This window comes from Falco biarmicus, chromosome 1 (genome assembly GCF_023638135.1).
Source record: "Falco biarmicus isolate bFalBia1 chromosome 1, bFalBia1.pri, whole genome shotgun sequence".
Classification (NCBI taxonomy): Eukaryota; Metazoa; Chordata; class Aves; order Falconiformes; family Falconidae; genus Falco; species Falco biarmicus.
Genome location: NC_079288.1, coordinates 37,352,575 through 37,378,992, shown reverse-complemented (window position 1 = coordinate 37,378,992; position 26,418 = coordinate 37,352,575). Strand labels below are relative to the sequence as shown.

Here is a 26,418-nt window from a genome sequence, read left to right as displayed (position 1 = left end):
GGCGGCGGTGCCGACGGGGAGGGCGGGGGCTGCGTCCCGGGGGGCAGGCCTGAACCCCGAGGCTCCCGCATCTCCCAGGGAAGGGGCTTAGCGGCCCCGAGGGCAGAGCCGGGACAGGGTGCACCCCTGCCCCGCGGGGGAACCCGCCTGCGCCCACGCATGCCCCTCGGAAGGTGCCACCGCGCCAGCACCGGGAGCCAGGACGCTGCGGGGCCCGGGGCCCGCCCTGAGCGTTGCCTGAGCGCTCAGCTTACCCAAACGGGGTTGGGGGGATACTGGCTCTATAGGTCAGCACCTACAGGTCTTATCGTTATAACTGAGAGGATTCAAAGTCTTGATCCAAATTCCAGATTTCCCAAAGTTCACGAGAGGAGACTGGGTGCTCAGCTGCTGCCTGACATGCCCACAGGGGAAGTTTTGATCCAGCCTTTGAAATGGACGTAGAGGCTTTGTCAGGGCACATCATCAAAGGATATAAAAATGAAAGTTTGTACCTAAAAAGGTGATTACTTTAACGTCTTTGTAATCAAACACAGGTAATTAAGTGGCAACAGGTGGTTCCAATAATGATGTTCTGTTTAAAAACAGTAAAAGATAATGGTGTCAAATCAGGCATATGTTCCCAATGAGGCAAGGACCCGGCTCCTTCTTGCTCATCTTCAGACAGTGATTGTGCCTCACTGCCAGACTTGGATACCTCAGCAGTTTATGTACCCAGAAAGATGAAGGTGTGATTATCGCATAATAAGCTTACTCATGCTAGCTCTGCTCTTGCTGGCACATGCACAGCAGTTACTATGTGATGACACAGTCTTGTCTGCAACAACCCAAGTGCAACTTCTCTACAGCCTGTGGTCCCATAGCAGCCTGTGCTACTGTGCCTCCACTACTACAGTCACAGGTGCTGGCTGGGGCAAAGCTGCCACAGAAAGAGTTATGCTGCGGCCCTTGGTCAGTGTGCTCTGTCCCCTCAGCTGTGCTATCAGCACCAGATGTGCAGCATTTGTGCATGATTCCTGCACAAGGTGCCCTCTGTCCATCCTCAGGATGACAGAAAAGACTGGTCCCTCTATCCCTCTCCTGCTCTGGATGCTTGGCAGCAGCTTTCATGGCGGCTAAATGGGCTGTTGAACGGGTTTGTGGTGGAGACACTTGTTGAGCAACAATTTTCCATTCATACCTGCAGGGTTATCTTGGTTCCCAATTACAGGCAAGGTACCTTTTTGGTGCTGGGGTGCTTTGGTTTTGTTGTTGCTGGGTTTTGTCAGAACAGGCTGTTTCTGTTGGATATCAGCAGTGCAGAACCACTACTCATGGCTAGATGAACATGAGCCCTGGCTTTCCCTACTGCAGCTGCATTGCTGGAGCCATGGCTGCTATAGGAGTCCTTCTGCCAGGAAGCTCAGAGGTAGAAGGAGGCTGAAATAAACATTTCTCAATACTTTTCTATCCTGGGAAAGTTAATTCTGTCAGAATATAACACTGCTTTTAGAGACGCTGCCATTTCTGGAATTGCAGCTGGTGCTGACAAGGCATTGCTGTGAGGAAGTTCACACAGATAAGGTTCCTGTCTAGCCTGACTAACACTGGCCTCACCCTCCTGGGGGTCTTTTGAGCTATTCCTGAAGACTGTAGTGACACTGCTATCTACAGGTGGGTTGTAGCTCCTTGCCTCAGTCAACTGTGCACCGCAGTATTTGGAGCAGATGCCTCATTAGTGAGAAGGGACTCATTGGTACAGGTGTGATTCATCACTTTGGAGAGCACTTCAGGGATCAGGGCATGAAACGGCTTGACTAACAGACAATAACCATGCAGGCAGGGGCTATGTTACAGAACCCAGCAAGAAAACAGCAGCAACAGCAGCTGAAAAAACTATGACATGGGACAGAGTGAGAGCACAAACCAGAAATCTGTTCTGTCAGACAGAAACTGGCTGTCCACAACACCTGTGTTTGGGTTTCAGCTAGGAACAAACCCTGGCTGTTCAGAGAATCTGGAGTACATCCTCCTCACAAATTCATTTTAGAGGTTCTTCATGTATCTCCTTTTCTAGACAAATTAATCCTGGGATCGCAGTGGCTGTGTAGCATCCACTGCATACTAAAGAGCTAGCTATTCTGGAGCAAAATGCCAGGGAACAACAGAGCCCGGCTGCAGAGAGAGGCACATAATTCCAGCACGGCTGAGTGGCGAGATGTGCAGGGACATCTCTCCAGAGAGAGCGTAGCTCCTCTTCCATCTGGCAGCACAAAAGAGGACAGGCCTGAATCCTCAAGACACGACAATTATATTATGTAACGTGCATGCTCGCTGCTTCTGGAGATGGAGCTAAGTCAAAATTATCCATGTGATTCAGTCAGAGGCCAAGCCAGAGGGGAGCTGCACTTCCCTCCCCAAACTAGGGGGATTCTGCAGCAAGTGTGTAGTCTGGCGCCAGCAGGGGAAAGTGGATCCTATTCCAGTGTGCAATGACAAGTACCACACTGCCTGCAAGCGTAAAATCCTATTTTTCCTTAAAAGGGCTGCCAAAAAAGATGCACATGAACAAATGCAAGAGCATTTTGGGGGGAAGGGTTTGGTCAATTATTTCTCTTCATTTGTGTGGAGAAAATTTTTGAAAAAATTGAGAATGCTGTTCAAACAGACAGGGGCTGAATTGCCTGCCCTGAACTCAGAAGAATGTACTTCAGTTAAAGACTACAGCCTAGAAAAGGAGTGAGAGTAAAATGAGCGAGCACTGCCCATAAGGAAAAAAAAGACTCCAGCAAGCTGTTGAGGAAGGTACAAATGTCTGTGATGTTTTGCAGCAGTTCTCTTGGTACTAGTTTCTTAGTCTCTATTATTTCTCTCACCTGCATTTGCAAGAACATAATTGTCTAGGATAAGTATGATATCATACAAACAATTTGCCAAAGCACAGTAAAATCTAAGCTGGGCTGGGCTGAGAATCAGGATACTAATCAGGAATCTGTCCTATAACAGATGAACGCCTACACTTCATTTATGGCCTTTCCTTTTCCTTTACTATCTCTCTGTCTCTTTTAAAGGGTTTCAGAAACATGTCATGTTCAGATAGTCATAAGGATGCCAAGTATCGGTCTTCCAGCATATTGTATTTGGACAGGCATGTGTCTGCCTCCAGAGGAAGCAAAAGCACTGACAGCTGGAGATTCTGTTTGCTTGAAGACTTGGTATTGCTCTTCAAGTTTTACTCCACAGGAAAGGAATAATCCCAACAGCATTACAAAGGCATTATTGTTCCAGCTGTAATCCCCGTGCTCAAATCCACCCTGGTTACTTGCATCCTGATTGCAGAGAACTTCCCTTTGTATTTGTCAGGACAAGACTGGCAGATGGATTGGAAGTCACTGTTTGCTGTGGTCATATAGTGTCAAAGTGGGAAAGGGTTGCAGCGTGACCCAGTAATAAGCCTACAGGAATGGGAGAGGATGAAGGGCCATAGGACAAAAGTAAGTCCACAAGAGGAACGGATGAGCTACAGGAGAAATATAGTTGGAGGAGAGCAAGATGACAGAGAGATAAGGGGGAGAAGAAATGGATAGGGACAAAGGTGAAGCTCCCTATACATTATAATGTAAATACACAGGGCTTGCCAGAGGGCCAGGCTGTGTCTACCGAGCTAGCAGTGGGAAAACCTTTTCACTACAATGCTCTGTGAGGGCACAGACTTCATCTTCAATCTACAGCTCCATGTTGCTGGCACATGAGAGGCCAGTCAGAGCAGAAGATCACACTTCACACAGAGGTGATGCATCAACCCTTTCTTAGCTTGTTAAACCAAATAACATGAAAGAAGATGCAATGGAAACTCTGCTGCTCAATAGGACAGATACGGCTGAGCTCCCTGAGCTAGCATGTGTGGCCTAACTTTAGCCAGACTCCTGAGAAGAGACTCAACCTTCCCTACTCCAGGTGTGTAACAAAAGTAAATAATGTTCCTGAAATTGCTCCTCACCCTACCTTCTTCCCACACACCCTTTCTGAGTCTCAGTCTTCCAGTTCACACAGCGAGGAATGCAATTAATTAAGCTGATATAGCTGGCTCAGCTTTGCCGTTTTAGTGCCCACAGCTGGCAATGTCACCTCTTTCATATCAGACATCTCTGTTGCCAAACTACAATCAACTTCACAGTTGCATTTATGTAGTAGGCACTGCTGTGCAAGTGGAGGTGAGCCACAAGTCAGGCAGGGAGCACATTAAAGTGGAGACCTGAGTAGAAGTTCTAAGCAAAAAAAACCCAACTCTGAAAATCACTGAAGCAAAAGTGACATGGTTTTAACAGTGACCGTGGTCCCTCTCTCTGTTTGATACAGTCTCAAGGCATAAAATGATGATATGCCGAACAGTAAATAGCAAAGGAATGCTCAGTTGGTTAGCTTGTCTTTGGCTTACATTGAAAGCAGCAATTAATATAGGAAGGAAAAAATTAAATCATAATTTTCTAATTTCAGATGACCAGAGCTCCCTAGATAAAAGCAAACCATTTCATGCAGATCTTTTACAGTCACAATAAACTATGCATGTAATGGAGTGATCTCTTTCTGAAATACGATCTGGATCACAGGATTATGGCTGGTTTTCAGAGTCAGAGAGACAGGTGGACTCTTCAGCTGCATTAAAGAGGATCCCTGGTTATCAGGTAAAAAGCCTATTTTTTTTTCTGACTAGAAACATTTAATCTTTGCCAGCTTTTTGTTGTGTGTGGTTTTTGTTTCTTTTTTTTTTTTTTTTTTTAAAGGGTTATTTATCAACTGCCTAAAAATTAGTTTAGGGAATGGGAGGGAAAGAGAGCAGCACTGAAGGCCAGATGCTTGTGGTCTGAGCTGGAAGTAGTTTGGAGACAAGGCTGAATAAATTGCTATTGCTTGATCATTGCCTGGCAGCCTGATCTCTGGCCAGTCTCCTGGCAAAGAAAAGCACTTGTATTTATTTTGGGAGAGGGTTACTTTCCAATGGGATGGGTATTAAGGTGTTTCAAGATTATGATACATCAGTCCTCGTATTTTTTCCTGCCAGTATTGATGCACCTGGAAAATAAGAATAAAAGTAGCTGCTGCTTTTCATCCTTAGACCCTTTCACTACCATCAACTAAAATATGAGCTACCATCATGAAACAACTCAGTTATACAACATAAACTCAGTTATACAACAAACAGGCAACAGTATGAAATAACTACAGTGAGCTGAAATTCATGTGGGATCAGCTAGAGTTAATCACTCAGTATCTCCAGGGCAGCTGTTTTCTCTCCATAGAGCTTCTCTCTCTCAAATATTTTATTTAATGAACACTGATACTGGTATATAACCAGCTCAGTTCTGGTAGAAGATAGCTCCAGGGAGAGACAGGGGTTGGCACATCTGCCTTGTAACCAGAAAGGAAGCTGTATGAGTTGCAAAATATGGTCAGGTTTCTATTAGCACCCAGTAGTTCCCTTCAGGTGAAAAATTACAGCCCTAGTACTGACACGAGAAGACGGTCAGGAACATGTGGCCAGTGGAGGAAGGACACCTTGGTTTAGTAGCTGAGCTGCTCAAAACTCCTGTGCAAGCATACCCCTCTCCCTGCTGAGTTGGCAGGCTAGCAGCAGGAGAGGGGGCAAGATGCTGCTACCAGTGTCACTGGCACAAGAAACTAAACAAAGGCACTGAGGATTCCTAATCTTGGATGTTTTGGTTTTGTTTTGTTTTCTGTTTGGTTTTTTGTGGGTTTTTTGCGGGGGTGGGGCAAGAATTTAATATAAGACCTGATGTCCTGAACAAATTATAGCTTAGGTAGTTACATTCTGGCTACATTACCCATCAATTTCAGATAAAGTAGTCTGACAATTCTACTAATAACAAAATGCTTTTTATGCCTCATTTCAAAGGGGTTCATTTTGGTAGATGATCTAAAAACATTCATTAGTGCAATTATCAATTTATATTGAATAATGTAGGATTTTAGTAATTTCCAACAAATCCTGTTAAACATCTAGAGAAGCATTTCTATTTCTTAGCTATTAAAGGATGACATTAACTCATACAGAATGAGTTTTATCTCATGCAGTGGCAAAAACCAGCTTTGCAGTTTTCAGGCAGGTAGCATGCACTGGTATATAAGCGGGGAGCTGGGTATCAAAATGAGAGCTAATGACCACTCTTCCTGCCTGTGATTTTGTTTGAAATTCTGAATGCTAAATTCTAACATATTCCCCCACAGTGAGGGGTATCTAGAGGGATTTGAGCTTTACTGCACTATGCCTTAGTGTCTTCCCATGTGAAGCGCAGCCAGTAATACCTGCTTTCCAAAGGTGTTCTCAGGTCTTTGGATTTAAGTATTTCTGTTCAGAAACAAAGTAGAAAGTGTTGTGGGCTTCTAAAAATCATTTAATGCAGCATGCATGGAAGTTGGAGAAAACAGTAACTGCTTCTGGAGGTGATTTCTAAACACAAACTGCAAACACATGTTGGTATGTTCTTTGTTTTTTGAAGTGGGATTTAAGGAGACGTTCATATTTGCTGTCTGAAGCTCAAGTTCCCATCTCTCCTTTATCTGCTTATTAATAATATCAAACTCTATTAAAACTGTGTTTCCTGCATTAGTTTACTAGGAAGGTGCTCTGCCTACTCTCTGGGCTTTGTTCAGTCTGGACAATATGTGTTTGCTGGATCAATCTCCTGAAGAAAATCTCCTTAAGACAAGTAAACATGAAGGTTCATATTCCAAACATGCCAGTTTGTTAGTTTTAAGACTCACTCCTAGGCTTTACTAAAATATATAAACATTGGGAAAAGCTGTCAATTGCCTGAAATAACTGAAGCAGTATAAGAGGAAAGGGGATGATCATCTACAATGAATTAAAATCTTAAGAATCACATTTCAAAATGACTTATTGTTGATTAGCAAAGACACCTCTCCTTTCTTCCTTTTCAGCGACTTTCTGGGACATCCATAGTGAAGAAACAAGTAGTTTCTAGGTGCTTTCATCTATTTATCCAGTTGAGGACAACCTAATGCATAGCAGGATCTTACCAACACTGGCACTTTATGAAATGTCTTAATTATCTCCATTTCCTATACCTTCTTTCACTTTCCAGATGATTTAGAGCTGCAAACTTTGCTAACTGCATCACTTAAATCTATACATGACAGCAAGTCATACTCTTTCTAATAATATCAAATATTTTTAAACACACATTGACTGAGCTTAGACATTTGAAACATTGTTAATTTCTAATGCGTTTGTGCATTAAAGGCATGAAGACTAATGACAGACTAGTCAGATCAAACAGAGGTTTTTCCTGATGCTCCAGCTCTGAAGGACTTGACTGTGGATAAGGCTGTTATGTAAGACAGGCTTCTGGATATCACTGAAGTGCTTTACAATTAAGATGGAATATTAATAAAAGACTTAAACCAAAAACCTCCAGCTATTAGAAGGATTAGGACTTTGCAGTGGGCTAGGGGAATACACACAATGTCAAAGCCATCTTCTTGGCTGTGATCAAAGGCAGAAAAGGCTCCAGCAGAAACAGCATCTTTGAGGGAGGTGAACAGATCTGCAGCGTCAGATAATAGTAATAACAACAATAATAATATAAAAATAGCAGCAACAACAACTCATGCAGAGATTGCAACCCACAGCATCAAAAGACAAGAAAATAGGGGTGCACCTAGAGCTTCTCTCACTCAGCAATGTGCCCTCTGACGGCAGATGTCCCTACAAGAGGGGAAAAGCATCTGCTCATTTACACCCCTGCGGCTGTACTGGCTTTCCTGGCAAGAGCATGTGAGAACAGAATTCGCACTCAGTGCATTTGTCATTCAGTGGCAACATCAGCTCCTTACACCTGTGCACTGGCCAAGAGAAATTAGCACAAAACCTCACAGGGCTCAATGCTACATAACAAACTGGGGTTTATTAGATTTATTTTCTGGAGATATATTCTTTTTTTCCAAAAAAAAATCTCTTCAAGGAAGTGCCCTAAAGGGCATTTCCTTTAAGAGCCCAGGCCCTTTTCCTGTGAGTCTCAGGGGAACAATTACTCTGATACAACAGAAGGAAACTACAGAAATATAATTTTGTAATACACTGTAATCAGGAAAACAGTATTGGCTGCACCTTGAATATACTTCTTACTTATGAGGTAGTCTCCTTTTGGAAAAACCTGGGGACAGACCCCCTCTGCCAATGTACCACTCCCGTATCGTGCCTTGTACTGCAGGGATCGTGCCTGAAGCATGTTCCCTCCCACATCATGGTCCTGACAACTGAAACTGTAAGTGGTTCAGTTGTCCAGGCTCAGGAACAGGGACATGGCAAAAGCCTTCATTCTGTTAAGTAGACACAGCTGGAAATGTGTCATTAATAAAGAGTAACTTTTATAGCAGTTTGGGTGCAGAGGGATTAAGGAATGCCATATGGTATCAGGAGTAAAAAGATGCCAAGGAGTATAACTTGAATGGAAAAGAAGAAGCTACCAAGATGTCCACAAGAGCTGAAAGTCTGGAAATACAGAAGGCAGTTGGAAAAATATTAAATTGCATGTGTATGTGCTAGAAATCCATGTTTATCTAAAAGCCACGTATGCCAGTAAAAAGGAAGATAATCAGAAGCTTTATTTTTCTTAATCATCAATTTTGATGCATTTGAAATGATTAAGAGGTTCCAGTCAATTCTGGCAGTGAAACCCCCTTAGAAATCCATGTACATTATAAGATATTGCACTTCACACAAAAAATGAAATGTAAAGGTATTTTTTTTAGCAAATATAAAGAGGGAAAGTGGAACTGAAGAAATGCATGTTGCTGGCTGATTCTTACCCTTTCAAAGATTACTAAAGGGTGTCCCTCCTGAGATTTTTGCTGAAAATTAAGTTTATGGCCTGCCCTCTTATCAGGGAATTGGTTTTCCCTCAAAATCTTCAAGACTGATAGATGGCCAAAGAACCAACCTATGGTAACTACCCAGTACAGAATTAAGTGCAAGTCAGATCTAAAAACAATGAAACACAAAATGCACCATGCAAGAGATCTGAGAGAGACAAGCATATTAAGTTCAAAGATAAAATCATGTAGAATCACACATGCACTATGACAACCAGGATGGACTGAGAAAATATTTGGCATATGGAAGAAGATGCAAGAAATGTCATGGATCAGCTTCGCAAATTTTGCAAGGAGCAGCAAAGCTTGCACAACACAGACAAGATCATTGTATTGCTACCACAGGTAAACTGTTCATAGGAGGAAAGCTCAGTGTTGCAGTGATAAATTAATATGCAATCAGCTTGAATGGAAATGAAATATTTATTAAATTAGACAGTGGCATAGAAGTGAGTATGATACTAGAAGCAGTCTTATGTGTAATAAAAAAAACTCAACAGAGAAAGCAAGCGATATCCAGGTAAAATTCAGAGATTACACTGATAAGCCTGTCACCATTAAAGGATTATAGAGACTAGATATATGAGTAAATAGAGACTGAAAAACATTTAAGAGTAGTGGCTAGGAATATTGTTTACTGTGCCAAAGGCACAGCAAGCTCTAGACTTGAGCAAATGGCAGCACATGTAGGAAGGTTGGTACAACATGAAATGCAAAGAAAAGGTGGATACTGATTTTCCAGCTGAAAGACACCAACTGTATTTCTAACACTTTCCAATGCAGGAAAGGCTTATTGGTCTCAGTGTCTTCAACCAAGTAAAAAAGACAAGAAGTGAAAGAAAAAATCCAACACAATACTTTCTCAGTGGTACTGACACTCTATTCTGTCACTACAGGTAATTTCTAGTCCCCATTATCCTCACTCCAACAATGTGGTGGGAAGCAGTATTAAAAGAAATTATCAGTTACTGGCAAATGTTGGTGATTAAACTCATGCAGTCAGATGCTAATATGTATTTAATATTAGATAATTTGATCTGCAGCAAGTAAATCCAATGTGTATCCAGCTGGATTCACAACTCACGCCTTTGGCAAAAGGAACACTGGTGACTTAGGAAAATGTTCAACCAAAATATTAATAAACATTATTAATATCACACAAACAATACAGAACATTGACTGAAACAGAAGAGTATTTAAAAACCACATTTTCCAAATATTTGTCTACTTCCTTTCCGTAGTGACAAAGCACAAGGTTAATGAATCGGTTACTTCTGCAGTAGAACCTCCACATTTTCCAGAAGAAAGACAAGATAGAAATTTAAGAACTCCTTTTTTATTCACATTTAATTCAATTTCTTATTGATCCTTCAGAAAATGGCAATTAGATTTATTTTTTACAATCTAAAGATATGTAAAAGGAGACTTGCCTATAATATTGCAGTAACAATTAGCTGAAGCTTTCGGGCTAGTCAGTATCTACTGGTTCATAAATTAGTGTCCTCTTCTACCTAAAAGACTTAGCATGATTTTATTAATGAAGTTCCAAAGTTCATTAACACTTCAATTTACTGTCCCTGGCTCAAAAGCTTGGGCATCACTGACAAGGTTGAAATAAATATACAATTACAAGCAAGACTATATTAACTGGATAAAGCAAACAATTCCTGAAATGCTATTACTGTACTTACAACTAAAACTTCAATGTATGCTTTATGTATAATTTTGAGTATTTATAATGCAAGCTAATAGTCTCTGATGCAACTATTAGAAAGCCATGCTAATAAAACTGGGCTTCACACCTGTAGACAATGTATTTAACAAAACAAAAAATTACAATTAGAATACTTATACTGAAGAAAGCTGAAGTTAGGGGAACTAGGGGTTTGAGATAATATAAAAAGATAGATAACATGAAACAAACTCACGAGCTACACCTTGTAGTCCCTGGATGCACCAGCTTTATAAGCATGACACAATACACATTTATGATGATAATCAATAGCTTTAAACGAATATTTACAGGAGGCTGTGGACATAGGAGGTTGTCCTAGAAGACGAGCATGTGCTGAGGAGGAACACACAATACATTTTCAATGACAGGAACAAGAATTTTTCCTTGCCTGAGCAAGTGACAGCTTGGTAGCAGCTATAATAAATTGAAACAACTTAATCTAGATACGGTATTACCAAGTGGGCTTAGCACACCCTAACAACAGCAGTTTTATACGTTGAAAGACATTGTCAACTTCATGCTACACTCTAAATCCTTCAGAGAATAATGAGGATCCTTAGCATGCTGGCTATAAGTATTTATTAAAGCCATGTATCATAGAAATCGTTCTTTGTTAGTTTTTATTATGATAATGATTTGGCTTGGATAGGAGGGTAAGATATTTAACATTTAAAGAGTTTAGCCTCCCAGACACAGGAACCCTGTGGAAGAAGCCCAGCAGAAACACATGGTGGCTGAGCAGCTGAAATTCTGACCGATTACTGAATGTTATGCAAGCAGAGCCCCTGCACAGTTTTCTACCCTGATTTCTGCTGGCAGGCGAGGCTGGAAATTGTAATAAAAAGCAGTATTTGTCCATTACAATAGCAGTATGGTGAATTGTACACATGTTCAAACAAGATGTCAATGCTAAAGTCTGCTGATTACCCAGACAACGCTTCAGTTGCTAACTCCATCTCAGCCTGTGGTGTTGTCTCACTCCCAGCTAGAGCTGGGGAATATGAAAGTTTTCCCACAATTATTCCGCCCAATCCAGTGCTATTCCTGTAAGCACACTCTGGTCATATTATTTGAATCCCCACTTGCAGCAGAAACACTGATCCAGAACATTGCATCCTGAACCCCTCAGAACAGCAAATCTTTTATGGGTCCTCCTGCGACCCAAGGGCCAGGAGGACAGCATGGGAGGAATCATCAGCAAGAAAGCCCTAAATGAAGGAATGAAATACTTTTCCCTTAGAGAGGAGGCTTACTGGAGTGTAATGAAAACAAGCCCCATCCCTCCTCCCCTGCGCGCACACACACACCCTAGAGGCTTTCGCAAAGCCACAGGAACAGAAATAATTTTGTTTGAATCCATCAAGCATTAAAATCCGTTCACTGAGGGATTGAAGTGAAAAATGAGCCGGAGACAGGAATTAGAAGCTCACCGCCTGGGCTGTCAAAAGGGATTTTCCCCACATAGAAAACAAGCAATTGGAAACGCAGGGAGGTAAATCCTTTCAGTCTCTGACATGTATGCACACTCCTGGTTCCCTCTCCTGGCCCTCTCAGTTCTAGGTTCACAAAGCCAAACCTGGACACATCCTTGTGAGTTCTTTGGCCACAGAGCCCACCCTTGGGATGCCCCTCCAGGGGTCTGCTCAAGAATGTCACAAGCCTCAGGCGAAGGGGAGGTGGTGAGAATGCAGGGGAGCCAGCTGCACTACATACACTGTACTCACGGATGCCTAAGGTGCCAAAGGAAAGACAAGGCAGCTGCTGAAAAGATTAACCAACAGCCCCATGAACCTTTTATCTACCCTGTAACATTTGCTGAAGAAAAAGACAAGGAGCAAAGTTGACATTGTAATCACTGCACATTTTAGTTTACTACTCAAAAAAAAATAAACATGACACTCCACGTCTCTGAAATATGGTCTCTTTCTCTCAATACCAATACAAATATCCCTGTACCAGCTAAGTTTTGTGGATGTTTCAGAGGCTTATTTGCAACCACAAGAGCCAGAGGTCTACTTTTTCCAAAATGAAACTAAGATTCAGGAAAATAATGTGGCAGCTAGGGAGAGTTGGGGCTCCTGTGCAGAGGCCACCTCCAGCCCAGATTACGAGAGCTGAAGCATACAAGGTATGTCTCGCAGTCATAAATCTCTGCCGTTTTATAACGGCTTTGAGAAAGAAATTACCATCGCAGCATTGTTTGGTTTATTCAGGGTAGGCTTCCCCTTTAGTTGGTTGCCAAAACTGAAGACAAGAATTATTTATAGTACAGCTTCTGTATGAAGATAATAAATACAACCCACTTTAGAAAAGGCCAGTAAACCTCTGGGTCCATAGCACAGTGATGCAGGACAGCCAAAACGAAGACCACCAAAGAAGCCTACAGACCTACCAAATGGCCTTAACTATGTGCTGAGACTTTATACTCATCAAACTGTACACCACTTGTATATTGTGGAGCCAATTGTCTACTTAGGAAAGAAGGGGTAGGAAGAAAGAAGTAGAGAGAAGATGAAGAGCCAGATACGCAGTATTTAAGCTATGGGAAGAGGCAACAAAGTGATGGAGTTGAGAAGTCATCTAACTGCAGCCCAGTTCCAGACACGCAGATTGGTTTAAGAATAGGGCAGAGGTAGAACACGAACAAGGTTAAGCACTCATGCAACAGGATCCCTGGTGCTGTGTGGCTTTGAATTTAAAAGCCAGTTAACTGAACAGACAACTTGAAGAAGTTTAGTTTAGCATACAATTCAATAATTCTAACATATGCTAATATGCTTCAAGATAAAGGCCACAGTTACCTAGATACAAAGACGTATGTGTTCGTAGTAAATATTTTCTTTAACACATGCTGTCCTCTACTGTTGTGTACTATGCTTTCCTATTGTTTTGTGACTCTCTCTGGTAATAATACTATGACTTAAGTGGTTCCTCATTGCTACAGATCACAGTGTGCTTAACCCAGGGGGTATCATTATCTCTGTTTCACATATGGAGTCACAGAAGCACCTAAAGATGAAATGAGTCCACAGCAAAATCAGAAAACCAACTACAGTTTATAAAAATTACAGTGTTAGCTTGTGTATAAGAGAAACATCAGGAGGTTTAAATGGTATTTTCTGGCAGCATAACTGTTTGAAAACACCATGAAAAGAGCTCATCTTAATGGCAAGCCAGGGATAAACATGGACAAAGAAAATATAAGGTCATAATGCTATGGACACGGGTCAGAAAGAATCAACAAGAAACAGCTTAGCAGCTACAGTAGAAAGAGTTCATGTTTTGTTCACACTGACAATATTCACAGTTGTCTCCCTGCTTTTTGAGGAGCTGATGAGTTACCACCAGAACTTTACACCAGGACCAGAGCACCCAGACAGCCAAGCTTGGGAAAAAAGGTTAGATGAAGTCAGCTGGTGGCTATGTGGCTCTAGGGACAATATTGGGGCGGGGCTTGATCTGTATCTGAGAAGTTTGATATGCCATCCCCATTTCTGTCCCCTTCCTCCTGCTGAAGATGCTGCTGCACTGAACCTGAAAGGTCTGGTTATAAATAGCTTCTCCCTGCAGCTCCTCAATGAGCCACTGAGGCGGAATGAGTCATCTCTGCCGGCTCCCTGGCCCCCCCAAACTGACTGCGTCAGGTTGGGAGCATGGCTGCCAAAAGCAGTGGTACACACTGTTCTCTCTCAAAGGGCAGTGGCCTTGGGGGACAGGGACACTAAACAAACTAACTCTACTCATTACTCATAAGCACCTGAAAGCCACATCACATTGTGAATAAGAATAATGTAAAATCCATCAAGAGCACTTAGAAACTGACACTTCAGCCCCCTCTGTCCATACCATTATCCATGCCACCCTGTTTTTCAGCTGGAGCTTCTAACCCATAAATTGGTTTGTTATGGACATGATTGAGCAGATCTCTGAAAGTGAACCTCTCATTCTACTTACAAAGAACTTCTCCTTACCAAGATTTGGTGACATTGTTCAGTAAATGGACACAGCAGCAAGCAGGTGAGCTGACAAACCCTTACCTCCAAGTGAGGTATGCTACTAGGCACACCTCTGTACTTCCTATGAGGAAAGGCCATGAGAATTCTAACAAGAAAAGTCAGACTTAGATATGCTCATTCCATTCTGAAAGAAATTCACACAGGACTCACATTCTTTTCTAAACAAGATAATACATGGAGCTGGTAGACAGCTGTGTCTCTTCTAGTCCTGTTGCAAGAAAGCAGAATGTTCCCCAGTACAATTTCCTGAACTTGCATGGGACATCAGGTGCCCAGAATTCTAGCAATTATTTGGTTTGTTCATGTATGCTTTATATTCAGAGGCAAATGAAGCCCTCCTGAAGCACGTCCCTTCTCAAACCTACAACAGCACAGACAGATGTCTCATGAACTTTAGAATAAGCACCTATGTAAGTAAAGCACAAGTCCTAGCAAAGATAAACATACCAATTTGCTGTGATTAGCAGAGTTTGGGTGAGTTGGGAGTGAGTACTTATGGCAGAGCAAATAATTTAAACCAATAGTGTGTTAAAAGGAAGGAAAAGGATATCAGGTAGGGAGGTAAATAAAAAGTCAATGCCAAAGGAGAATACAAGCAGGGTGTAGAAGCCAGTACTACTGTCATAAAAAAGTGCAAGATTTGGAGATAGGAAGTGAAGAAATCTCCTAGTGCTACTTTTCTTTCAAATGGAGTTTAAGATAATGCAATCAAAGTGATTCTGGTATGTTTTCCATAAACTAAGTTTAATGGCTGTGACCTGTGGGTCACTTGGGTATCGCGTGAGAAAGCAAGCTCTGGACAATGGAAGAGTTGCCTCTCTCAAGAATATCTTACAGTTCAGCTGAAGCCAAACCTTTGCAAGTAGAATCTTGAAAAATAAAAGTCACACATAGCTGTTATTGGAACTGAAAACTGGTAAGGTTGGTGCAGATCCACACACACAGAATAAAGAGAGCAATATATTTCAGTTCCCTCAGTTTATTAGTGTTCAGTAGTGCTGACAAGAGCAATACCTCCCAGCTATATGGCCACTGTAGTCCTGCAAGTGATCCCCAGGCACTGTACTGTGTGACGGCAGAGGGTATGTTTGCTTTCAGGTCATGCTGTGATGCAAAATGATGACAAAGCCTGGCAGATTTTTTTTGCTACAGAGGTGCTACAGTGTTGTCTCAACGGAAGCAGAGGATGATGCAGCTTTACACAAACTGCCTCTCCAGTTCTCAATTCATCATCAAATCAACAAAGTACATTCTGTTAAAAGTTAATGACTTTGTTCTGATAGAGTTTTAAACCCAACCTACTTCAGAATTTTGTAAGTTCACCATGTGCAGTCTCATCATTTCTATATTCATGTTGTCTGGGAATATTTTATCTTTGATGATTTTTTTTTTTCTACACAGAAGAGACTTACTCCATAGAAGAATCTAAGCCTTGAAAAGACTTGTTGTGCTTTCTACCTTCTCGGCACTTAAAAAGTTATTTACTGGTACCTGGCACCCACAGAAAGATAATTCTACTTTCTGATACCACACCTGACCCCTCCTCCCTTTCCCTATTATTACCTTTTCTCTGTCTCCTAACAAGGATACAAAGAAGAGTATCTATTTTCTCTTGCAATGTTCCCATATCAGCGAGTAACAACAGAAGATCCTCACCTCCTTACTTTTCACTGTGCAGAAGGGACAGGTTCATCACCATCTTTTCTCTCATCTCTAAATTTTGACATTAGAAAAGATCTAGCCACACGGCTTTTGATAGCTATATTCCTTAGCCTCTCTGTGGAATCCAAGCTTTACAAAGGCTGTACAGCTGCAGACTAATTGTGTCTTAAGGATGTATCTGGGCTGTACCTGAGTGCTGTCCCTAGCTCCTGTGCTGTATGACACCTAGGAAAGCAAACAGCAAAGGTCAAACCCCTTAGTAATAATATCCAACCCCTACCTTCCTTTAATGATGGGAGAAGGACAGAATAGGTGAACTCCTGTAATTTCATTAATTTCTTAGCAGTCTAGGATTTTTTAGTTTCACTAATAATGTATTCTTTCAGAAACTTAACATTTTGGTCCTTTGCTATATTTGAATCTCAATGCAGGTTATTTTAACCATAGCTGTGGTACTGTTACTTTCCACTTGGATGCAGATATAGTAGCCAGTATAAAATACAGGACATAGAAAGATATCTCAATACATATGAATGCAAATTATTTTCTCATTTGCAAAGATACAATTCCAATTACTTCAGGAGATAGCCAACATACCCACAGGGAGCATCCTAACAATGGGAGGGAATGCCAATGGCAAAGGCTACAGTGACTACCCCACAACAGTGAAGATGGTGGTTCCCATACTGAAGAAGTACAATATATGTTTTTATTAATGAGCAAGAACATAGTTAATAAAAAGAAAATTAGGTATACGGAGGGAAAGAGCCTTAGTGAGGTTCTTAAGGAACAGGGGAAATACTGACAAAATACAATTTCATGCTTTAAATACTTGTAAAGGACAACACAGCCAAATTCCAAAACAGCCTTTCAAGAAATTGAAAAAAACCCAACAAAACAATTCCACCAACAGGTGTCCTAATTGTCCCAAGACCATAAGGCATCCTCTCGTTATCACACACAGGGAACTTGGAAATTAAAGATTCGGAAACCAATGCAAATGAAATAGCTACTGCTAGGAAAAGATAAGAGCTTTAACAGAGCAGTTGAAGCTATATAACTGCTCCTGCCTGGAAAGGCCTGCCATTTGCAATTGTCAAACAAGAAATGAGAGAAAGTATCTCTGAAAGTAATTCCTTCTGTTAAACTGGTGTTTGCAGGATCCTATCTATATCCTTTCTCACCTGAGGCCAGGTACCTCTCCAATGTCCAGGTCTGTCTCATCCTCATCTATATCATTCTCTGGCGACTCTTCAGCACTGGAAATTCCAGCTCCTAAAGACAAAAAGTGAAGAAGCAATTAGCTCAAATGCATCTGTGGTATCAACTACAATTGCAGGTGGGTTCTCTGTCTTTTAGACTAGGATTATTCAAAGTATTATACTCATTCCCTAGAAAAGCAGGCTTTTTTAAGGCCCCAGAGTCTCCCTGCCAAATTCCAGAAATTTATACAGACTTCCCTTAAACATCCCAAGGGAAGAAGTTTTCTGTGAGGCTTACACTTATCTCTCAGGTTGTGTAGTCTCCCAGGTCATCCCATGAAAAGCACGGTATACAAAGTGAACAGAGATAATCAGATATTCTTCATAAGCAACATCCCCTTGCAACAGCTAAACGTTCATGCTACTGAAGTTTCAAATTGGACAGTGCACTTGACAACTGACAAAGGAAACATTTTAACTGAAAACTTCAAGGAATAGGGAAAACCGTTCAAAAAGAGCCAAATCAACTAGAAGCAGTTTCAGGTGAGAATAATGCAGGACTCATAATTTAACTCTATTTTCTTTCCTGCCTCCTTCCACCATCATATTTTTCTCCTTTCTGATCCACTGGATCCACTTCACTTTCCCTTCTGTCTATTCTACTGCATTAAGCACAGGTGTAGCTAATTATGTAATGAGATTTTCTTAAATTGCCAAGTAGCATGATTAAATTGTGTGTATGAAAGAAGAAAAATTCTCCTAATGGAATTAAAAAGTCAAGCACAGGTAGACAGCTACTGATGTCCAATGGCACGCCCAGTTGCTTGGCCATGCTGTACGGCAAAAGCCATGGTTGAGGTGCAGTCATCTTACCCAGTTACAAGCAGGATTTTAGATGACAGAGACACAAGCATTCATATCTGATGTCATCGTTGCTTAGCAGAAAAAAATTATTCCTTTCAGACTGTCCAGACACTTCAGTTTCTTTTAGGACCCAGTTTAAAAAAAACATGAAATAAATTGATTATTCCACTGTGGATAGGAATATGGAGGAGGTCACCATAGGCGTAGGATAAATATCCTCCTGTTGCAAACTTACATCAGTCAGTCACCATCATCTGGTCTGTGGGATAAAAATGTCTCAGATACTGCGCACTCAAACATCAGAATTGCCCATCTCATTTACAGTGCTTACTGCTGCTCAGCAGGATCAACCATGAAGTATAAGGTGATTTCTTGTTCAGCCAATTGCCCTTTCTTTTTTTGCCCATTTTTCTTTTTTTCTTTTTTTGCATTGGTATTGAACATTCGCCTCTTCCCTTTCCCCAACATTAAAGGTAAAAAAAATCTGAAAAGACGATGACACAGTCATGAGAATTGCAAAAGAACTGATTGTGCTCATGTTAGGAAATTAGATTGCTCTGCAGAACTTTCAGCAGATCCTCTCCAATACTGCTTTTATACCTGACTTCCACAGATTTTGTTATACACTGTCAAAAGGACACTGTAGACACACATCTGAATCTAGTGCCAATGCACTGAAAAAAAAGTTGCTCTGTCCAGAGAGAGAAGGAGTGGGTAAAAGGACACAATGAGAGAAAGGAGAGGAGCACAGGGAAGAAAAGCCAAGCACTGGCTGAAAAGAAAAAAATCCCTTTTTGCTCTGCACACCTTTCTCTTCTTTCTTTCTCAGACTCAAGTTCTCCCCATCCCCTCTCCTGGGTAGTGGGATAAAGTGGCCTGGTGCATAACTGTGGCTTTAAACTGAAACTGAGTCCAAACCTGACTTTTCAATCTCTAAAGCTCTGGAAGGGAACAGGCAGGAGGTAAAAGCATCCCTAAGGAAGCAAGGCTTCTCCGGCAGAGCTGCTGCAGCAGTAAAGCTATTAATAAATGTTTGCAATCTTTTAATCGTTCTGCTAAATTGCCATCGTGTTCTTGCAAACCCCATAGTGTGTCAGTGCAGCTGCCTCCTCCTGCCCGCCTCCCCGTGTTTGTGCATGTGAGTGAGGGGGAACATCAGGAACATGCTCAGATCTGAGGGCTGCTGCAGCGTTAGAGGGAAAATGATTTTGACAAGTGACTTTTTAAATCTTCCCTATTCCAAAGAAAGCAGCCCTATTAGTTACATCTATAAAATGTACTTTCACCTGGTTTTCCTTATCCAGCAAATCCTGCCTGCTCGATCCAGACAGTAAACTTTTCTTCATGAAAATATCACATCTGATCTGTCATGGCTTGGGACCTGGTACCCAGGAGGCCATGTCTCTTGCAGTGTGATAGCACTGTGGTCACAATCAGCTAGCAGCCACTGACTTAAAGATATTCTCAGCAACAGACCATTTTTTGTCTGCTTTATCTGACCCACCATGGAGTTGATAGTCATCAGGATACCACACAAACATATACGGCTTTTCAGGCTTTTTCTACAGGTCAGTTAGTCAGAACGTAACTGCACTGAAAAGCTGTGATCCTAGTTACGGCAAGAGAAAACATTTCAGGATGAAAAGCATTAATAAAATAAATTGTCTATTTGCCTCTTCATGTGCCTAAAGCATATCCATTATTGTCCAAACTAGCATACAACAGACAAAGCCACCTTCTAACGTCATGGTGGAGAGCAGCTTAATCCTTTGTCTGTTCCCTCCCCCAGCTCAAACTCTCATCTTCGTCCTAATTATAATAGCATTTGAAATTATCATGGTTTAAAAAAAGATGCCAGCTTATATAATATTCTTATTGCTTATTAATGATTTCAGAAGGGAGAACAAGTTGCCTTGCATTCTGGGAATTATGCAAACTAAAGCTGAGCCATACCTTGCTGGGCTCCACCAGTTTCTTATTTGGAAGCCTGATGCATGAGGATTACCATGTAATAACAGATGTTAAGGCTTTTAGTGAATGACAGGCCTGCCGCACATACTTGAACAAGAAGACATGACAGGCGTCACATTTCACAGTGATTAGCCTTGGGCACTTTTCAGAGGCAGAAGACTCGAGGCGAAGTGACTTTAACCACCCTGCAAGTGTGATAATCCCCAAGACGGCACAGCCTGAAGAGTTTGATTGCGGTTCGGCATGGGAGCTTATGAATAATAATAAAGAAAACATCAGACTGGATATCGGTGACATGGTTACACAGCACTGACAGCCAGAAAGACAGCCTGCTTGGATATGAAGTCCTTAAGTCCATTACTTAAATCTAAAGTTACACCCTGCCCTCTAAACACCACCTCCTCTATAAAACTATTATGTGTGAAAGACACTAAAGAACTAACTTGAGATTTCGAATGTGCCCTTCAGTTTTCTGTGTTTGTCACTGTAGTGTCTTTCCGCTGGAGAATATGGCATAGACTAGGAGGGAGTGTGCACGGGAGCCAGAACTCTGTATCCATGTATAAACTGCTGCGGTTTTGATGAAAAATGAGCTTCAATACAAGGTGACACCATCAGTCTGTGACACTAGGAGACTATTAAAAGACTAATGGAGTTGCGTGCCCCCACGCTTACAGAGAAACACCTGCACCCTGCAAGTCCCAAAAATAAAAGCTCAGTATGTATAATTTAAGTAAATTAATTAAATAAAATTATTTTTAAACTATTTTGTTAATGTCTGTGGTCTGACTCACAGATGTTGATCTTACAATACTGGGTAACATACTATAGAGAAATAATGGAGAATATATATGCTTTTCCAAGCAATAGGTTTATCTACGTAGCAATATGCAGAAAATTGTTAGGAGCTGAAGTTGAATGTATGTTTTAGGGGAACCTAATAAACACTCAAAATCATCATCTTACGCTTCTTTAAAATCCTACATCTTACAAAAAAAGAACTTCATAATTAATGCTTAAATAGCTGTCCCTCTGTGTGCCACAAACAAAGCTGTGGGAGTTTTGTTTTGGCCAAGTGACTGGGTAGGGAGAGAGAAGGAGAAGAGGTGGAATAAGTCAAAAGAATCAATCCATCTCCCAGAGACAAACCATCACATATAGGAAATTTCCCATGTCAGCTTATTTAGAAATAAATGAGGATGTCATGCAGACAGTGCTGGACATTAAGTTACGATGCTGGGAGTACCATGTCCCCTGATAGTCCTGCTATTTCATCAGCAGTGCCCCACCCTATTATTTACCCTGAGATGTCCCTTAGGTACCCGTTACAGTATCAACAAAGAGGAGCCATGCTGTGCATAAACATTGGCTCCTGTACACTACAAGATGAAAATCTACCTCTACTCATCCTACACAGAGGAAAAAAAACCCCACACTTAACTGACCCCAGCCTAGTTTCCTGATCCATCAGAAGGTACTAGTTTTAAGCTATGTACAGTCCATAACACCAATTCTTGTGTCTCACATTCTGTCTCTACACCATCTAGTACTTTGCTGGCTGGAAGAGTGGTACTTTGTTTGGCACGGAGACACAGGCAGCCTGGGAGTGCTGACATACAACAGACATACGCTGAAAAGTGGGGAAAAGTGAGCTCCCTTAGGAAAGATGGAAAATGAAACCAGATGCTACCAATACTGAGAGAAAGAAGAAACCAGATCTGATCCTTTAGATGACTTGATGGAAGCTGCTCATGTTCAGAGGCAGTAAGACCAAATTCAGCTCTAATTAAGTCACTAATGTTACAGCAGGATAAACATGATCTTTTAAGCATCACAGGTATGAAACAGGGACAGAGAAGGTCACATCGCAACAACTGCTTGAGTTCCAGCACGAGCACTACAGAATTTTACTGAGGTGGCCTGAGGGACATACCTTAGGTCAACTGCCCCCCAGTCATGTCAGTGTGGCAGATGCCACCAAGCACTGCAAAGTTGCTACATGGATCACCAGGAGCTTTAGCTTGGGACCAACCAGCAGCAGGCAGAAGTCATCTCAAGTGCAGCTCAAACCCCCATGTCCTCAGGGCAACTGGTGGAATCAGCCTACCAAATGCAGCAAGGTATTTTTTAGTTTACTTCTGTCTTTGGAGTGCACGTAGTTAGGAAAAGCGACAAATATTAACAGTCTCTTTGACTCAGGTGCAAACATATCTTTGGAAAAAAAAATAAAATTGAACAAAATAAAAGCAAAAAGCCCCAGCAAGCTTCCCAAAATAGGTCAGATGCTTCCAGTGCTTTCGTCTTCTTCAATCCATAACAACCATTGCCTCTGGAAATCTGTTTGCATTTGCTGGTCTTTATGAGCACCCCCAGTCAGCACAGCAGAAAGAGAGTCGCTGTTGATTCTCCCCACCCGAATCTGCACTCACACACTGCACCATGCTCTGCTTTTGAGGGGCTTTCACTTACTGTGCTGGGAAGTTGGATGCTGCAGCTAAAACTGGATCTAGGCAAGTACAGGCGAGAGGGGAGGTCTCTGTCAGAGTGGGTCAGGCAAAGAGCCGAGACCTGTGCACCCCAACTAGTCAGTGACTGACATACTCTTCGCACCAAGCTGACACCAGTACAAGCTGAGACCCTGCAGCTGCCAAGGGGAGCCCCCACCATACCCCACTGAGAAGCTCCATTGCAGCCCCCCTCCTCCTCTGCACGTGTATCTGCTTGCCGGAGCCAGACAGCAGGCACAGATTATATAAGGTTGCTCCAGGATGCCTGTCCTCTCGCCTCAGTGCCACAGCTGCTGAGTGATGGATGCACTGGAAAATGTTTTTCATTGCCTCCCTCGCTGGGGAGACAAGTGCTCTGCGGAAGCTCTCTGATCCTGTGCTGCTCTAGGCTGCTGGAGTTAAACGTAAAGCCACATAGAGAAAGGATTGTTCAGTATATGGCAAAATAAGCAGATACATCTTAGTGTAAAATAGGACTCTGGCTTAAGCTGCCCACGGGAATTCAGGGGAAAGAAAAAGTAGAGCGCAAAGATCTGCAAGGCATGCAACACTAGACATGTTTTTGTTTCGGAGTAGCCTCTACACCAACTCATGTATGAAGAAGGAGGTTCAGGGTAGGCTATGTTTATGCTGCAAGAGCTTCTATTATCTTGATTATTACATTATTTATGTGCATAATAATAATTTATCTGCAGCAGTCCTTGACGTTATCATCCTCATTTTGCCAATGTGAAACCGAGGCCTAGAGAGCTTAAAGGCTAGACTTTTATACATACGATGGTGCCCAACTCCCACTGAAATCAAAGGAAGTTATGTACCTAAATATGTTGAGGATTTTTAATGAACAAAAGAAATCAGTGGGGCAGTTAGGAATTTCAGGACTCAGGCTAACCAATCTATTAATCTTATATAATTGAAAGCACTCTGTCCTTGTAAAGATTCTGATTTTTTTTCTTTTTCATCCTAATTCAAGTATCTCAGCATAGTCTCCATTCTTAGTCAGACACCCCTACTGTCTGTGCTTGGTACCCGCAGGTGAGGTACTGGTTACTAAGGTGTCATGGGTTGATTTTTCTTTTTTTTTTGAAAGCTTCCTTCCCAGATAGGCAAACTCAAGGGTTTGTTTTGTTGTTGTCATTATTGTTATTCATTTGTTTCTAATACTTTCTCTTTGGTTTACCTGTGGTTGTTCCACAGGTTTCTGGAAATTTACTGAGTAGAATTCTTGCAGCAGCATCAATGACAACCAGCCTTATAAATCATGGCTTCTGTTTAAGTGTCATACAGGACAGAACAAAACACTGAGTCCAGTCTCACTAGCACACTCTGAGATCTGAAAATACCGATATCAAGCACGGGCTGGAAAGCGACTAAGAATCGCTGAGGACATTAAGTTTATGGCAGTCTTTGCCATAACATTATGGAATGTTGTATGCCTCTCTATAGGTAGCAAGAAGTTTAAATCCTGCTAATGCTATTGGATTCTTTGAGAGAACAATTTTTCAATTACACATAATTAATAGTAATTACCCTTTATCTTCAGAGACCAGAACAAAGAATAATTAATCCATCTTAACATCCCCGTTACGGAGGTATTAAATGTGGGGGTTTTACACAGCAGATTACACAGTAACTGATGTGGTCTACTGTTCCATAACACAGAAAGGAAAGAGAAAAGAGAATCCTGAACTAGTATTCTAGTTTTTTCTTTAACTAGTTTGGAAACAGCTGTTTGCTTCTTGCAGCAGTTTGCTGCAAATGAAAAGTGTGTTGCCTCTCATATAAAAAAGTAGTTTTACTATATTTTATAATTAACCAGATTAAATGTATGTTTTACTAATTTTTAACGTGTATCTATGAGTAAAGTATTTGCAATTATTCCCATTGCAGAGCTGGAGAAAATGAAGCTTGGAAGTTTAGGGCCAGCTTCTCACTTGGCACAACACCTTTTTTGTACTGCTTTTCTCTCACGCTGGTTTTTGCTGCACAGGAAAAGAATCCTGACTCTGTGTTCATTCTAGACAGCACATGCCAAACTCATAGACAGTTACACCCTTTATCAGATCTTAAAATTTGGCTTCAGTCTCCCAAAGCGGCTTCCAATTTTCAATATCTTAATGGAAGCTTACCTTACAACACTTGGATGTCTCTCAGAGCACACAGTCACTACTAAACTGAATGGAAATTTCCTGTTCTTGACTATAAAAAATCAAAATAAAAATGAAGAAACATGAATTTACTACTTTGATTTTGAGTAGTCCAAGATCACACTGCAAGCCACTGAAAGAGGCCAAACCAGAATTTGCTTCAAACATACGGTTTTGAAAGACAAATATTGCATGTGGCAGGATGACAGCAAAGATGAGAGCAGTGCTGCAGGCAGCATGCGTGGCAGCTCTGGCTGACAGACCAGCAGTCTCTGGCCCATGACAGCTTGGGTGCCCAGAAAGCTTATGATTAGCAATTACATGTTAAGGCGATAAAAAAGAATAGCTTTTATTCCTACAAGTATTGATCTGAAGGATCCTGAGCTTGAAAGGGGGGAGAGTAGAGAGAGATAGAAAATGGGGGAGTAAAAAAGGAAGGGACCAAAGGGAGAAAGAGAATGCCCCAAATGTTAAATGAAAGCATCTGCACGAAAGCCTCCAGGCCAATGTGCTTAGAGAATGCACTCTTCTGTCTCAGTGACCTTGTGAAGATAAAGTGAACAAAAAGCTTCAGGCAACATCAGACAGAGGATTTAAGATGCAGTTTTAATTTTAGCCAGATTGTTTTGTATTTTTGATAGCAGGGTTATCTGGGGATGCAATGTGCATACAGTGGAACAAAATTTAGTTGTCACCCCCAACTCTGATACTCCACCTGATGGAAAATTCAGTTCCACGCTTCCAGGGGGAAGCAAAAATCAGGGGTTTGGCTATGCAAGGAAGAACAAATTATAGTATCACTGGGATGGAGTGAGCCTGGATGAATCCAGTGCATCCTAATTTTACTCCAGAATGCAATCACTGGGCTACCTTTGTGGATGAGCAACATACAAGACCTATACTCCAACACAATACACTCTAATATGCTGGTTCCTTCTACTCACATTATGTCCTTGCTCTGTATCTCCAGACTGACAGCTATTTACTATGAACAAACAGTTTAATCACCCCGTACCTCAGTTTCCTCATCTATAAAATGCAAACATCCTACCTAAAAAGAGCGCAAGGATTCACTAACTGATATGTGTTTTTTCAGTGAACACATTTGTTGGTAATTTTAATCATAGCAAATACATACAAACTTTAAGAGGTGGCTGCATACAATAAAACATATGCATTAATCATGATGTCTATTGCAACTTATTAGCACATTAATTCTATGCAATGCAAATGCAATCTAATCAGCAATCTGGGGATTACAAATACTGTATAAATCCCAAATGAGGGTCTAGATCTTCAAGCCTGTAGTAAAATGTCAAATCATGAACTAAAATGGTAACAAACCCAACCTGGATGGATTGGGAATAACCCCTCCACATGCATACTACCACATGTAAGAAACACGAGCTGGGAAAATGAGAC

General features: G+C 41.5%; 1 protein-coding gene across 1 annotated transcript in view; it reads right to left on the bottom strand.

Annotated features, from left to right (window-relative positions):
- The window catches only part of RNF10 (ring finger protein 10), a 202,002-nt gene that overhangs the window by 147,545 nt on the left and 28,039 nt on the right, over nucleotides 1-26,418 (bottom strand). The window lies entirely within an intron of this gene.